At 45.0% G+C, this 14,586-nt stretch overlaps 1 pseudogene; it reads right to left on the reverse strand.

The window, feature by feature from the left end:
- Positions 1 to 13,143: 13,143 nt before the first annotated feature.
- Positions 13,144 to 13,262, reverse strand: LOC118606139 (annotated as a pseudogene).
- Between the last annotated feature and the right edge of the window lie 1,324 nt (positions 13,263 to 14,586).

Genomic DNA, 14,586 nt, shown 5'->3' on the forward strand with positions numbered 1-14,586 from the left:
TTTTGAAGTTGTTCAGTGAGCTTTCTGAAAATGTTGATTATCAAGATAGTTGATAGCATTGTTCAGATCTTTTATATCCTTACTGATTTTATCTTCTTGTTCTGTAAATTATCATGGTAGAGGTGTTAAAATCTGAAGTTATGATCAGGAAATTACCTATTTCTTTCTGACTTATGAATTTTGAAGCTCTGTTATTAGGTGCAAAAATGTTAAGATTTTTATGATTTTCTGTTGAGTTAAGCTTTTTGTGATATGTACCCCATTATCTGTGAAAATGCTCTTGTTCGAAGTCTATTTTGTCTTATTTTAATATAACTGCCAGCTTTCTTATTTTTACCATTTTCATCTTTTTCTATTCTTTTACTTCCATCTGCGTCTTTGTATTTCACATTCATATAGTTGGGTATTGCTATTTAAACAAATCTATTCTGGTAATTATTTCCTTTTAATTAGAGTGTTTAGCTCATTTGTATTCAATTATTAATTAAGTGGGTTTGAAGTCTTATCTAATTATTGTTTTATATTTGTCCCATCTGCTTTGTGTTTCTATTCCTCTCTTGTAACCTGTTTTGGATTAATTGAATATTTTGTTATATTCTTTTTTTTTTATTACCTCTATTGACATCTAAGGTACTTCTCTTTTTTAATTTTTTATTAGTTGTTTTAGGGATTACAACATGTGTTCTTAGTGTATCTCAGCCTACTTATGATTAATATTGTTTTACTTCACACATTGCTATTCACACTTCACAAATATAAGAAACGAATAACAGTATAACTTCATTTTCCTCCCCATCCTTTGTGCGATTGCCATAATTTTAATGATACGCATGTTATAAAGCTTAACTTGTTATGTTATTACTTTTCCTTAAAATGGACATATGTCTTTTGAGGAAATTAAGGGAAAAGCTAGTGTTTTGAATGTGAATGTTGATCATTTCCAGTGCCCGCCATTTCTTCCTGTAGATCTGTGTTTCCATTTGGTGTCATTTATCTTTACTCCCTTCAGTATTTCTTAAAATGCAGGTCTGCTGGCAACCAATTCTTTCCACTTTCTTTAATCAGAAATGTCTTTATTTCACCCTCATTTTTAAGGTGAAAAATTTATACAATCTGAAGAGAAACCAGAATATTATCCTCATTTTCAAGGAATATTTTTGTTAGACATAAAATTCTTAGATTTCAGGTTTTTTGTTTTTGTTTTTTTTGGTCTTCCTTATAGTGTTATTCTGTGTTCTGATGGGAAGATAGCTGTCATTTGTGTCGTTGTTTCCCTGTATTTATTTTGTTGTTTTGCTCTGGTTGCTTTCAAAATTTTTTCTTCATCTTTGGTTTTCAGAAATCTGATTATAATGTGCTTATTTGTGATTTTCATTGTATTTATCCTTCTTGGGATTCATTTAGTTTCTTGTGTTGGCGAGTTGATGTTTTTCACTATGCTCGATAAATTTCAACTATTATTCTTTCTAAACATTTTCTTTCGCATTTCTCTCTATTTTCCTTTGAGACTTGTATTAGACTTATGTTAGACTACTTAATGTTGTCTCACAGGTTACTGATGCCCTATTCATGTTTTTCAAATTATTTTTTATCTCTTTTCTCCAGAATGGAAAATTTTATGAATCTATCTCTAGTTCATTGGTGCTTTACCTTCTTATCTTAAATTTGCTTGTAAACCAATCTAGTAAATTTTCGATTACTGGGATTTTCTTTTCATTTAGAGAATTTCCACTTTTTTTTTTTTGTAATTTCTATTTTTCTGCTGGCATTTCTCCTCCACTCATTAGGACCATATTTTTCTTTAAGCTCTTAAATAGATTTCTAATAGCTCTTTTAAAGTTCGTGTGTGCCTGTTCTAAGATCTGGGTCATCTCAGTGTTTGTTTTTATTAACTGCTTTTCTTCTTGATTATGAGTCATATTTTCTTACTTCTTTGTATGCCCAGTAATTTTTTTTTTTTTACTCTATCCTGGGTATGATAAATTATTCAATTTAAGGAATCTGGCCTTTTTTCTCCCTTTAAAGAGCTTTGTTTTGGCAGACTTAATTTATTAACAGCTCCCTTTGATCCTGTCAAGACTTGGTTTTAGGCTTTGTTAGGGCAGGGTTGGTGTAGTTATCTATTGCTGTGTAAGAAATTACCCTAAAACTTGGCACTTTAAAGCAACAAAATTTATTATCAGACCCTTTCTGAGGATTAAGAATCAGGGAGTTACTTGGCTTGGTGGTTCTGGTTCAGGATCTCTCATGAGGCTGGGGTCAAGCTGTCATCTGGGGCTGTAGTCATCTAAGGCCCCACTGTGGCTGTAAGATATGCTTTTAAGTTCACTCATGTAGTTGTTGGAAGACTTCTGCTCACTGCTGTCTATGACAGGGGCCTCTATCTCTATTCACTTGAGCTTCTCCTCAGGGGGACTATACAAGGGTACTGGGTAACAGGAGGCGAGGATCATTGGAAATTATCTGGAGGTTGGTTGCCAGCTTCTGCAAGGGTTGAGAGTAGCACTTACTCTAGGGAGGTGATTTATCAACCTTGACACTCTTGACATTTTAGGCTGGAACATCCTTTGTTCTGGGAACTATCTTGTATACTGTAGGACGTTTAACAGCAACCCTGGTCATACACACTAGGTGGCAGTAGTACTTCCCATCATGACAGTAAAAAAGGTCTCAGGCTGTTGCCAGCTGTTCTTTGGGGGAGGGGCAAAATCACTGTTCCCTTCCAGTTGAGAACAACTTCTCCAGAACATTGTCTTTATTCATGAGATGTGGGATATATTTTGTGTCTCAGATGAAGGTCTTAATGAGGTCTCTTTATTCTGGTTGTGCCAGAACTCCAGTGACTCCTACCTAGCACTGAATGACTTTAATGTCTAAGCTATGCTTTCGACTATGTGTCAGCTGCTTTCTTCTGGGTCTTTCATTCTTTCTCTGTACCTGTGCAGTCCACCTCTCAGCCAGTAATCTGCAATTCCCTTCTACACAGTTCCCTGCTCTATGCTGCCTAATTCTTCATATTTCAGGTGCATCAATAGACCTAAACTCTGATTTCTGTCTCCTCAATTCGGCATGTGTGCTCTCTCTGCTGGGTATGCTAGGGTTCCATATTTTTTTGTTGTGGCCAGGAAATTGTGCTAGGTCAAAAGCCAGAGGATACATGGAGCTCCCCTGATGTGTTTCCTTCTCTTAGGGATTGTCTAATGCCTGACGACATTTGCCTGATGTATTTTGTCCCATTATATCTGTTCAAGGCAGAAGGACCAGTGTTATACCAATCACTCCATCATGGCTGTAGGTAGACTTCCCCGACATAGTGTTTTTCTTTTTCTTTAAAGGAACCAACATGAAACAAATCAGATGATTTCATTTAAAAAGAAATTTCTCCACTGCTCTTTGAAAATCTCATCTGTCAACATGGGGTTAACAAATGGCAGTATTTGTCCAGACTGATGGTTGTCATTTGTCTCCACACTTATGCTGTTGTTTTTCTAATTTCCATGAATCCAGGTGTCTTACAAAATGGAAAGATATACTGAGTGAACAGTACAATTTTTCTCATACATGTCCAACCTCACTTGTTTTTGTCACTTGCCACTGGTGACCCTTTTCCTTGAAATTTGGGGGCTTGGGAGCAGATGAGATGCAGTGAGAGGAATTGTGTCACCCGTCCTGTCCATAAATATATCTTGGAGCCTGTTTGATCTGAACAAGCGCATCTCCCGAGAATTTACTGGGCTGGGTCAGCCGCATGATCATTGTCGGGGAATTAAGTGAACAGGCTCTCTGTAGGGATGGCTCTGATGTGGTTGTCTGAACCCATTCAGAAGCCATTCACTTTCCTGAGGGCTCTAGCAGGGGACCCTCCAGTAGCAAGTTATTGAAAGAAAACTCAAAGAAAAGAGGAATGCTGCTTCAAACAAGTTGGGGTCATCATCTGATTCAGCTCCCACCCCATCTGGTTTAGGGGTTCTGAAAGAGAAGGAACAGCCTTTATTCTTAATGAAGATCATGTGGCTTATCCCCCAGGGAATCTGTGCATGAAATCAGACCAATGGTCGTTGGATCTGTAAAGGCAGGAAAAGCTTTAAACTGTGTTCGAGTGAAGTTTGCACATTCATATACCCAGAGGGACCAGATATGTAACATATGAATCACACCAGATGTTGAGCAAAAGGGAGTGGTGGGGTCTGTGGTCAACACATTCCTTGGTTGGGCAATCTGTTTCCAGATGTTTAAAACTTGGAACTGGTCAAACAAAGCCACACTTGGGTTTGCCAGCTGATGGCCCATGTACAGATCCTGGCTCAAGGTCTTTATTAGTTCAGTGTGAGACATGATGGCCGATTTTTCTAGGAAGAGGCAGTTATCTTGTCACAATGTGCAAAGTGTGAAGGAGCCTCCTTTCAGTGGCTGGGACATTCCTGGACAAAGAGCTCATCATGAGAGCCACAGTCTGGGCTTGATGACTTCTCTGAGCCACCCCCTGATGAAGTGACCCTACCTCCTGGGACTGCCTGTATCCCCCAACGCAGGGACCATGCTCTTCTGAGAGCTTTCCTCCTTTGGTTGTAGTTGTGTGATGCTCAGTGAAAGTAGAGGCCCTGATCTGACTCTCCCTACCCCCATCCCCGCAGGGGTACATACCTATGCTACAGTTCTGGGTTCACACAGAGAGGGGTATGGCACAGGTAATGACCCACCTGAGCCTGTGGGACTGGGGAAGAGTCATACTGGATCCCCACCTCATTCCTTTACCATAGCAGACAGCCCTCCCCAACCCTGACAACCATGTCCCCTCTGCGTGCAGTCAGAGATGCCCTCTCCTTCCCGTAGTCTTCATTTAGTTCTTCACATTCAGATGCATCTCCATTTCCCCAAGGGGTTCTTAGCAGGGGCTGGAGGAGCCAATGACCCAGCTGGTTCCACATACTCTTTACCTTACGGTGTCTTTTTGATTTCCTTAGATTTTCCTGGGTGTTCATGAGAAAAATGCATGCACTTGGTTTTTAAATATTACATTTTTAAGAATGCTGATTTCGATGATCTTACTAGATTCAGAAAAACACAGTCCAGTGTCTATACATGAATTTTGGAAATTCTCAAAAACTTAGGAACAGAGAGAAACTTCCTTAACTTTATTTGAGCGGAATTACCCCTGGATTCTCTACAAAGGATCCTAAAACAGCTGGCTAATATTCAAACCCTCCGTTGGTCTTATCAGATGATGAGGCACTGACAATCAAATAAATTATCTTTACTGAAAAATGAAATGAAGAACCATGTATACAACAAACATACTATAAAAATGTTGTTTAAAAAATACCATTAAATGCCTTATAGGAACAAATTCATAATGAAAAGTGACCAATAAGTTTAAAAAAAGTCACTATTTGCAATAGCAAAAAAGCTTGATGAAGCCAACCTAACAATACATATGATGCTTCGGTAGAAAAATGGAAACTGCTAGTAAAGGATGTGAATGGCGACTTTACTAATGGAGAGAATACAGTGTTCATGGATGGGTATCTTAACGTTACAGGGCTCTTGAGTCTCCCAGATTTGTGGAGGCATTAAATGCAATCTGGATTAAGATTTCAGGGAAAATTGTTGGAAACCAAGAAGTGTGTTGTGAAATTTACACAGAAGAATCAAGGTAGAAAAAGAAGCCAATCTTCCACAATTGTCTTGCACCGACATCACAGCATATTAGAGGCTGTGGTGCTGGTCGTGGGGCCGACTGTTCAGTGGACGAGGCTGGGACAGCTGGACTTCTACTCCACCCAGTATCCTCAGTGGCCTCCGGATGGAAGAAAAGCAGACAGACAGAAGGGGAAGCTCTAAAGCTGGCAGAAGACTATGCAGGGCAATATCTTTGGAACCTAGAGCTGGGAGAGACTTCTTAAGCAAAACGCCCTACAATGCAAACACGAGGTGAAAAATTGGTAGACTTGGCTAAATCAAAATTAAGGATATTTGTTCAGTGAGGAACTCCACAGCCCAAGTCAACAGAGGGTGATGCCTACAACCATTAAGGCAGTGGTCCTCAACCTTTTTGGCACAAGGGACCAGTGGAGCTGTGGCAATGATGCTAGCTCTGGGAAGAAGCTGCAAATACAGATGAAGCTTCTCTCTCCTGCCTGGTGCTCACCTCCTGCTGTGCGGCCCTAACAGGCCACAGACCGTTACATGTCCATGGCCTGGTGGTTGGGGACCCCTGTGTTAAGGGATTACTGTTTAGAATATGGGAAGGTCCCTGCCAGTCAGTAAGAGAAAGACATGCAGACCAGTAGAAAAATGGTCAGCAAGTGTTTGAAGAGATAGAAACACACCAGTGGACAAAGAAACAAGATTAAAGAAATAGTGGGATGCCACTGTACATCCAGCAGAGTGGCAACATTTAAAAGGCAGATGGTACCAAATGTCAGTGGGGATATGTGCTAGAACCTTCAGGCTTGGCTGGATGGAGTGTGGATAAGTAGTCATTCTGGGACAATTACACAGCATTTAGTGCATATGCCCTTTGCCCCAGAAATACTATAGAGGCTTCCACAGAGATGCCTGAGGGGACATGCACAGCTATACTTATTATGACATTGTTCTGGTGGTAGAATGCAGGAGACATGTTCTGGGTTCACTGCCCCTGGAACGTTACAGGTGCAATGCAGCAGCTACAAAGTGCAGCAGGAAGAAACACCAAATAAGTTGTCCTTATAGTTCTATGGACAGAGCCCCAAAAGTTTTGAGAGAGGAAAGTGGGATCAGAATAAAGTCTGTAGCCAATGTCATTTATGTGAGTCAACAACACAGGCACAGCCCAACCTGTGCATTTCACAGAGAAGCATGCATCATTGAGGTTGGGTTGCCATGTTGGAGAATGTGCCCATAGAAGAAGGAAACGAGACTGGGGAGGTGGAAAGAAGGAAAAATTAAGCAGAAAATAGTAAGTCAGGATTGCATGCATCTGTGTTATCTAAGCTGTGATATGAGGCGTATGGTTTTAGCACAAATCTCTGCAGCTGAGGTCCAAGTAAACAAAGAAGTGAAGAGTCAGGCAAGTTCCAGGTTTTCAGATAAATTCATAAAAGTCATTTGTTTCTATGTCGAGGGACCAATAAATAAATGTAGATGGGAAAATTGGATTTTCATCTTAGGGAAAAGGCAATCTTAATCCAATCACATCCCAGACATCATGATGAATTCCTCATGATATGAAAGGTAATTTAAAGAAAACAAAACAAAACAAAATGGAAAAGTAGTTGCATGTTGTCTCAACTCTGGAAGAAAGAAAATGCTAAGTGATCGTGGTAATAATATGAGAATATAGATTTTTAAAAAGCTTACAATGTGCTCGTAGCTAGGCACTATGTAATGAATTTTACATAGATTATCCTCCTTATGGCTCATAGCTACCAGCAATGATTTCTGTTTTACAGGGAATGTTCTTGGCAAGGGAGGTGAAGACCTTGTCCAAAATGGCTTGGAATTCAGGTCATCCACTTCAGAGCCTGTGCCTTGACCCAATGATATGACAAAAGTAAGGATAACAGCAAAAGAGGAGACTTTATAAAATGAAATGGGACAAAACCAAGATAAAAAGCAGCAACAGATGGGAAATAACAGGTTTCCTAAAGATGATGGGGAAAATTAATATAAATATAAGAGCTTGTTACTACTTTAATCCTCTAGAATGAAGCACCTAAAACAAGTGAAAAGGGATTTTATTTAAAAGGAAACCAAAGCCATAAACCAAAGTTTTGAGAAGTACTTCACGTTGAAAGTCATCAAAGAAATGCCAGCTGATAATATGTTATCACTTGACACAGTTAAGTTATAAAAAAAAATAGGTGCATGGCATAAATCTCTGTGCTGGTGAGAGTGTGGCAGAAAGGGGCACTCACGCAAAGTGGGAGTCAGGCTGTCTCTCTCACATGGGCCGTTCGATGGTAGCCTGAAGGCTCCCTGCTGGATTTTTTGCATCCTCTGTGACCTCGGGTTCCTGGGTTGGAAAGTCTTTCTATCCTGCTGATGCCTCAGGAAGGGATAGCACTGTTCTCTGGGAAAGGCTGTGTCAGGGTGGGTGGTCAGGAGCTGCTGCAGCTGTTTGCTTCCATGGTGGGGGGTGGGCTAAGGGATGAATCTGGCATTTGAAGCCAAGAAAATCCCAGAGTACTGGAACTGGTTCTTAGTGACATCATGGAATGGCTGGATCAAGCCTCACTTGCAGTCTGCCTCTCTAGACTTGTCAGTGACATGTAAAGTTTCCTTTAGAGTTTAAGCTAGTTTAAGTGGGGTTTTCTGTCACTCATACTGCAGATTCCTAGGGGACTCTGCAGTCCATCCCTGGGAATCGGCTTGGGATGCAAGCTGTCAATGGGCACCTACTCCATGCATCTCATCCTGGGATCATCAGGCAGATGCTTTCTTTGCCACCTTACCCCGCCCTGCCATCCTGTCTGCTGCCTTGAATGCTCAAGACGGAGGCCATATCAGAGGCAGCGTTGCACACTCACAACCTTCCCACAGTGTGCCCAACACACATTAGTGCTCTAACGTGTAAGCTGAATTAGTAACTGTCATTCCCAGATATAATTGATGTGGCATTCAAAAGTAATCGGGCACCGCAAAATTCATCCTGCATGCCAGTCCCTACCAAAGCCCCTCATCAACTAAGAGAATATAAAAGTGATGAGAGAGAATTTTGAGGAAAAGAGAGGTGGGGTAAGGAGCGCTAGTCCTTCCTGAGGCACCCACGGGACAGAGAAACTATGCCAAGGCACACTCTGACTGTACCCGCTAAGGTCCATCAGGCCAGTCCCTGGAGCCAGAGACATGCAAGGTGCCAGCTGTTTTAGCTCCTAGTTCCTGCTTCATCCAGGCCAAGGGAAATGGTGGGAAAGTGACCAATCATGTAAAGGGCTGAGGAAGCAGCGGGACCCCTCCCAGGCCGCAGGACTGTGATTTTATATGGCATCGCATCACTACACTTTCTCCAGGAAGGTAGGTGACTGCTTTGCCTAATGATGCACCAAGAGTTCGTTGGTGAAGACCCACATCTGAGGATCCCCAAGCCCAAGCTCTTGCCACTCTACTGCCTCCTAGTGGCTACACAATGGTCCACTGGCCTGGTCAGGGACACAGAGGTCTGCAGACTGGGGCATGAATCTTCTAAGCTTGGAAAACGGGAGGGTGCGTGCAGCTGGGGTTGGTGGTGCACCCAAGGGGCATGGTCCAAGCTAGACAATAAGACTTGAAGGTCAGGTAAGGCTGTTGACCTCTATCTTGTAGGACATGGGGAGTGATGGGCAGGTTTTCAGCGAGGAAGTGAAGGGATCAGTTCCAGGTTTCGGAGAGAGCACTAGGGTCCAGGATGGATGGATAAGAGGCAGGGGAGACGGTGCTAAAGGTGGCAGACAGGAGGACTAAGGCAGCATTGGGAGTACACAGCAGGTTCCTTCATTGGTGGCAACCCATTATTTCCGTCCACAGCCAGTGTCTCTAGTTTGCCTGGCTCTGTCTGGAGGCAGAGGCTCTGTCCAGCTGGACTCGACACTGAGCTCTGTGGGCACATTCACCACCTAGTTCCTGACATTTCACACACGATCATGCTTAAAGCCATGTGTGTCCCGTGTTCCTGATGGGAAGATATCCTGTGTGTCCATCTCATGTCCTATGTCCTGGTCCTGTGTCCTTCATCCTTTGTCCTGTGTCTTGTTGTCAGTTTCCTCTGCACTCTGCTCACCAGCCTAAGTGGGTAGGAATTTTTTCCCAAACAATCATGCGGGGTCTAGTGTGTTCTTTCCTGGAAGAGTGGAGAATTGTGGTCAAATTTAGGACATTCAATCCCTCTCCTGAATTCCTGACAAAATTCTCGCAGGGTGACGTCCAAACCCCTTGGGCTGGCTGAGTCTTTCCCCCACTCCATTCACCCGCAGCCCCATGCAACTCCACATCCAAGGCAGTCACAACCCAGCTTCCCACATTACCAGGTCACATGCTTTGATACCTGTTTGCCTTGGCACAGGCACCCCACCAGATAGAAACCCGCAGTGATCAAGTGTGTCTCTGTTCTCTTCTAAAGTCACAGGCTGTTTAAGGAACACCATTCTCCGCCAACCATGTTTTTTGCTCTGCCACGAAGGTCTCCTTCACTTCTGTAAATGAGCAGGCCAAATTTTCCTGGTTCAAGGGCAGGACTGTGCAGACAGTTTTTCTGAATGGCTTTAAAAACCGCCTGGTCTTTTGAGGATATAGTTGGTCTCTGGAAAGGAGGGATTGCGCTGGGTTAAATGAGCATAATCATGAGAATCTTCCTCCTTCCAGCGAGCCTGCTTCTAGACGCACCTGGCAGCTTGAGAGGAGGCCCCTGCCTGCAAGCTGGCTCTGGACTAACCCTGTTGGTTATGCCTGAGTGAGCAGCCTCTCCCTCCTTGCACTCACAGGACCCCAGCCACCCCCTCGTGGTGGTGAGCGCTGTGCTCCGATCGCCTCGTGGGAGAGTGGGGCCTAGATCCACTACCACCCACACCTCTGCAGAGATTTTGGGCGGAACTTGACAGTGTGAACGTGGCTGATCTGGCCGGTAGCCACCCTCCTGAAGCACAGGCCAAGGGGACGTCCCTCTGTGAGGACTGCCAAAATCCAGTCCTCCAGTGATGGCCAGCCCAGTTCTTGGGTGGAACTGGGCTGGCCATCATCTCCTCGCTCCCACCTCAGCTGAGCTCCTCCTTCTCTGGTCGCTCAAAGCATGGTGGGCGGGGCTTAGGTCTCGGAGGAGGGGCCGGTCTGGATTTTGTGTGTGGAGGGTCCCAGCACGGAGTTACACTGAGGGTACTGTGTGGATGGGCGGTTCACATCTGCAGACACTGCCTCCTCAGTGAAGCCTTCCCAGAGCTCCAACCACCCTGCAGAACAGCCAGAAGCTTCTCTCAGCACTTCTAGGTTATGAAGGTGCTGGGATATAATACAGAGCTGGGAGCATGCCTACGGGGTGTGGGCCTTTGTCTGCCCTCCTCGGGTTCCTGCTCTAGCCCGCCCATTTGCTCCGCCCCCATCCTGGGCTGGGTCAGGCTTACCTGGCTTACCTGGCCCATCTCTGTGGCCTTTCTCGGATTTCTCACTTCAGCTCCGGGTGCTGTGTACTGACATTTTAAAAATATGAATGAAGTTAGCTCACTGTCTTGCTGAAGACGCTCCAAAGGCTTTGTGAGACCCTCGGGATAAACCCCAAACTCCTCACCATGGCCTACAGTACCCTGTGGCTCCGTCCTCACCTCCTGACTCAGCTCCCTATACTTGTGCACTCAAACAGCCTCGTCAGGTGGCTCCCTTCTCTGTGCACCATTCACTCATTTACTTAACAGGTAAGTGTTGAGATTCTTCCGGGTCCTAGCCACTAAGCACACAGCAATGAAGAATGCACACTCTCTGCCCACAGAGGGAACATTCTGGTGGTGACGCTAGACAACAGATGAACAAACAAGTATGTAGAATGTCAGGCAGCGCAGTGCTGAGATGAAGCCAGCAGGAACTTTGGCTTTTACTTGGAGGGAGATGGAGGGTCTTGAGCAGAGGAATGACGCGATTGGGCCTGTATCTTAGCAGGTTTATTCTGGCTGCTGAGCAGCGAGCGTGGAGGCAACGTGCGGCGGGAGTCAGAGGTATTGTTTTAACCCAGTGAGTGATGGCAGTGGCCTGCACAAGATGGAGCAGGGCACATGGGAGATGTGATTGGATTCTGGATCGATTTTCAGGATGAGGCCAACAAGCTTTGCTAGTGGACTGCATGTGGGTGTGTGAGAGAGGACGACCTTAGGGCTTCTTGCTGCCACATGGTGTCACAGCCAAGAAAGGGCCTGGTCCATAAGGACATCATGTGTGGAGGAAAAGCCCAGTGAAGAGATGGCTGTGTCCTGGAGAATGCTCTCAGACTGACTCCCCAACTAATCTCAGCTAGGGTGGCAAGCTGGTGGGTGGCTTGTGGGGCAGGGGGACAGAAGAATGACCACACCCTGGGATGGGGTCAGAACATTCAGAGAAGGGCCGGCTGTGGTTCTTGGCTGTCCTCTAGGCTTCTCCTGAGGGCTCTTGAGGTGGCATGAGGAAGGCCAGGCTTTAGCGCTCTGAGCCAGGACAGGGTCCTGGGAACTGCTGCCTGGCCCTGCCACTCTATTTCCTAGGGTGTCTTCCTTTACCTGCAGTTGAGGATCCTGCCCATCTCTGCTCCCCATTCAAGTCCCCTGGCACAAGGGAATCTGTCCTTGACAAAGCTCCATGCCATTGCCATTCTGGCAGTCTGCCTCACTTGCTATGACTATCTTCTGAGGCGATTTGAGAAGAAGACCCTGGCATCCTCAATGCCCTCTGTGCCGCCGATGGGGCTGCCAGCTGCACAACGATTGGTGAGTTGAATGGGATGATGATACTTCTGAGGCGGGCAGAGGGTCCCCTGAAGGGCCTGCACTGTCTCCCCATTTCTTGTCCCATGCTGACCACAGCCATCTGATGGATTTCTTCTCTATTTTCTAACTCTCTGCCTCTGGCCCCTTTCACGGGGAGCTGGACCCATTTCTGGTCAGGACTTGCTATGAGGAAAGGTCCTTGCCCTATGTCATGAGGCTGGTGGTCTGATTGGGCGCAGACCCTGGGAATCCCACACACAGTCCCGCCTTGTTCCAGGCTCTCATAGTATGCCCTGCTCATCCTCTGAGGACTGAGACTCAGACCATACAGTGTCTTCATGGGCCACCTCCATGTCCTACCTATCCAGCTGCGTGGCCTCTCTTGGGGACCACCTTCCAAGTGTCCCCATGTGCCCTCAAAGGAACTTGTTTAGTGAGAGGCGTGGAAACCACTCATGAGCTTCAGTTCATAGAGGGCTTGGTGCTCTCCTGGAGAAAGAAGCCAGCTACACCTGATAGGCAGATTTACCAATATGGTCCCAGGGGAGCCCCCCAGAGTCATCTGAAGTGGGAAGGGGGCTCAAGTTATGGGAATCCATCTTTGTGGGCCTGGCAGAGTAATAGATTTTGAATCTTTTTGTTTGTTTGTTTGTTTGTTTTTTGTTTTTAGACGAGGCAACCCTTGGTTGACCTCACAGACTGCAAGGACATTGTCAGCTTACAATCCCTTATTTTTTATTTTTTACACCTACAGCATCTGGTCTTCCTAGGTAGTCTCCCATCCAAGTACTAACCAGGACCAACCCTGCTTAGATTCTGAGATAAGATGGGATCAGGCTTGTTCAGGGTGGCATGGCAGTAGTAGAGTTTTGATTTAGAATTTTTGGCTGCAGTTGTCAGAAAGAAGATCAAACCAACTCAAAGGCTCTCAGAAACAAATTGGTGCTACATCTAAGGCAGTGGTCCCCAATCTCTTTGGCAACAGGGACTGGTCAGTGCTCCTATGGGAATCTAATGCCCGATAATTTGAGTTGGAGCTGAAGAGGAGATGCTAGTGCTAGGGAGCGGCTGCGAATACAGATGAAGCTTTGCTCGCTCACTTGCTGCTCACCTCCTGCTGTGTGGCCCAGTTCCTAACAGGCCATGGATCTGTACTGGCCTGTGGCTGGGGGGTTGGGAATCTTTTATCTAAGGGACCTGGCCCTAGGATGGGCATGCCTAGACCCTTTCCTCTCTGCCTTTGGGACCTCCCTTAGGTTGGCTTCTTCCCCTCTAGGGTTCTGATATCTGTAGTCATGTTTCACTGCCTCTCCACTAGGAAGAAGTAGCTTTCAACCTTAGGTCCAGTTAAAAATCACTGGAGAAGGGTCCAGCTTGGGCCACATGTCAGTTGCCGCATGCAATGGGGGTGGGGCACCGTGTTTTTCTGGCAGCTTCCTTCCTAACCAGAGCTGGGCGGTTTCCCAGAAGGTAGGAGGTAGGCTGATCAGAACAAGACTGCAGGTCCCTTGTATCTTGCCCCTGTACCCAGGATCCTTGACTTGTGTCTGGGACTGTCCTCACAGCTGCCCAGATCCCATAATTGTGGAGGACACAGTGGAATCCTAGGATCCTGGTACCAGGATTAACTTCCATTGACAATGATTGTGTATCCAGGTAGGCAGGCCCTGGGCCAGGTGCTTTAAATTAGTTGTTTGTCATTTTCATAACAACTTTGCACAGATATGAATTTTTCCATAAGTACGACCGTCTCCCTTTTTCATATAAAAAAATGGAAGCTTAGAGACCTACAGTGACTTTGAGAGTCCAGGTCACCAGTCTAGCCAGAGTCATGTTTAAGCTAGGGTCTGCCAGGCTCTCAAGCCTGGGCTCTTCCCTTTACAAACACTGCTGTCCATTGACAAGGCCAAATTGAAAAGGAAGATTCTTGGAAATCAAATAGTAAATTATAAATAAAGGTAAAGGAAAACAATTGAGCCTGATGAAATGAGCTAACAGCTTTCTGGAGAAAAAGGTTGAGATAAAACAGGAAAAGAACTACAAAGGTTTTTAAAAGTTAAAAGTACAGGAATAAATAGCATTAGCCATTGGAAAAAACAAGACAGAAGAAATAGTGAAATAGGGTAATTAGAAATATGTGATTTGGGATGAGCAGGACGGCAATGGCCAGATGAGCTTGGGTGGGCTC

Source organism: Rousettus aegyptiacus, unplaced genomic scaffold (assembly GCF_014176215.1).
Source record: "Rousettus aegyptiacus isolate mRouAeg1 unplaced genomic scaffold, mRouAeg1.p scaffold_m13_p_7, whole genome shotgun sequence".
Taxonomy (NCBI): domain Eukaryota; kingdom Metazoa; phylum Chordata; class Mammalia; order Chiroptera; family Pteropodidae; genus Rousettus; species Rousettus aegyptiacus.